The 2,500-nt window shown below is 42.6% G+C and overlaps 1 protein-coding gene across 1 annotated transcript in view; it reads left to right on the top strand.

Annotated features, from left to right (window-relative positions):
- fryl (furry homolog, like) overlaps positions 1-2,500 on the top strand; it is an 88,821-nt gene that overhangs the window by 12,023 nt on the left and 74,298 nt on the right. The gene's annotated exons all lie outside the window — the stretch shown is intronic.

A 2,500-nucleotide genomic window follows, 5' to 3' on the forward strand; every position in this document is an offset into this window, starting at 1 on the left:
TGTCCAGAGTGTTCCTGTTCTAGAGCCAGCGCTTTCAGTCTAGATTACTCAAGTGGGCTATTTGTGTGTGCTTGCAGTCATGGTCGTACTGGATTACACAAGAATAGAAGGCCCATTGTTAGAGCTGTGTGGTACTTTATTCATCCTGCAGTTCCACTCTGGCCTCAAGGTGGCAGTGTGGAATCTCAGATTTGCTGTCAGGTGCTCCCTCTGACTCTACTGCAGCTCTGAACCTCTGATCTCCAGTGTTGTCATTTGACCTCTATAGATTTCACACTGGTCTAAGCAATGACTGTGCACTCCCTTCAAAATTAAAAGTAAAGGTGCCTGAATGTGGTACGGAAAATGTTTTTTAAATAGTTCTGCCGCTATTTTCCCTTTTGCGCAGATGATTCCTGTGCATGACCGATCTGTGTCTAAATCCCGCCACCCCCTCCAACCTACTGCCTTTCCTAATGTAAGTGAGGTGCGGGGCAGACAGCATCGGTGGCATGATGGTGGTGTACACTGTCAGCGAAAGCAGAGAGTCTCATTTGAATGTGTAGCAGTGAGTCAGCACAGTCAGGCCTAGCTTCATGTAAAATGGCTCCCAGCACAGACTCATTCATACATTTATCCAAAAGAGAGCATTTCCTGCTAGCCTAAAGGCTTTCTAGCAACCATGCTGATAGACTACGTGGGTTTTTGCCTGTGCGTCTATCTACTTAGGATGGCATATGCTGCTTTTGATGCCGGTGTTTGAGCTTCTTGCAAAAACTGGTTTGATTGTGCACTCGTGTTGAATCTGTTCAAACAGACTTGTATATGACTCATATTTTTAAGTGCTCAACTTTACAGTTAGGCAAATTTTATGTTGAAAATGTCACGCCAACTGAATATGCACCTGCCAACATCTTGTTGATGTGTGTCAGAGGAACTGGTGGGTGAGCTTGTGCATTTGTACACATATGAGGTAATTGTCATTTATACGACCTGTACATGTTTGAAGGAATCGCATCAGATGTTATGTGATGTGCCAAGCTGCATTAACAAGCCTGCCAGAAAATGATTTCTATGGTTTCATTACAAAACAAGGAAGTTGCTGGCATTTTGTTTTGACTACCAAAATTAGTGAAGGTTTATCTGCAATATTCCGATGCTCCGTTGTGTCTTGCACAAAATAAGTGCAAAACCTCCAGCAAGCCCCATTCGGATTCAGTTAATACAAGACTCGCTAAGGCCAGAAATGCGGGAGCGTACCAGCGCAATGGTACAGCGAGGTGATGTTTTACCATCCTTCTACCATAGAAAGGGAGGATGATGTGATGACGTGGCCAAGAGTGATGTATGGAATGTGTTTTTGTAAATTGGTAACAACGAGGCTGTGAATAACCTGAGAAGGTTGGCTGCATGCCAGTAACTTCAGAGCAGTAAGGTAGGGCAGGTTCTAGTGAGGACAGTAGACGGAGATCAAGCCTAGTGAGAGGCCGCGTAGTTGGGACCATCGTGCTTGGGTTGTCACTGCAGGAGACGGGAGAGGTTCCCCTAGCAGGGTGCTTGTGCATCGGGCCACTGGGTAGGTCAGGCACTCGCGCCACTGCTGTTTTACAGAAGCTTAGCTGGCAGAGTAGCTAGTTTAGTGATACTAAATCACCTGAGTGGTATTGAATTGTGCCAGAACAATTATTCCTCTGGCTCATTGGTAGAGATGCCGAATTTGACATTATTATAGTTTAGTTTATTATAGGTATAATAGTAAATGGACTGGGGTAAGTTACATTCAAATGAATTAATTCAATGACTAACAAATACCATTAGTCACCTTAGTCACTTTTTGTTCAAGTAGTGCACTGTAAAAGTTAGGGAAAGTAGCACCATGGAAAAATCTAGTTTTACCTGGTTTAGATTTTTCATGGCTGTACATCAAGTTGTTTTGTCATTCATATAACCAGTCTGCAGTTTCTATTTATTTATTTATTTATTTATTTATTATTTTTGGTGATTTTATACATCACTTAGGATCACTACACCCCATTCACTAAAATAAAATAATATTCAACAACTTTTCTGTTCGCAGCTGGATGTTGCACCTTGAAATATAGAGGTCATGTGAACAAGATTGTGATGACTTTTTATATATTAATGGAGCTTAAAAGGACAAGTGTATGCTTGTTCTGTAGTTTCATGAACCTAATAGTGAGTTCCCAAGACTACACTCAGCTGGCCACAGTGCATATTTTCCTTGCTACCTTGTTAGAGGTGCAAGTATTGATGTATGCACCTAGAAAGCAAAATTGGTGAAAGACTAGCCTGGCTACCAGGGGTTATTTCACTGTAGAAACAGATGCTGTAGTGAAGAGTTAGCAGTGTTTGCCACTGACTCTGTCAAGCCCACCACTGTCCTAAGAAGTTGATGTGAAACCAACACTGGGTGTGTTACCTTGATATGAAGACCCAGTGTCTATGGCATTGTTTCAGGATAGGCAGTTCAGTGTGTGTGTGTGTGTGTGTGTGTGTGTGC

Source organism: Electrophorus electricus, chromosome 7 (genome assembly GCF_041902795.1).
Source record: "Electrophorus electricus isolate QZ-2024a chromosome 7, ASM4190279v1, whole genome shotgun sequence".
Classification (NCBI taxonomy): Eukaryota; Metazoa; Chordata; class Actinopteri; order Gymnotiformes; family Gymnotidae; genus Electrophorus; species Electrophorus electricus.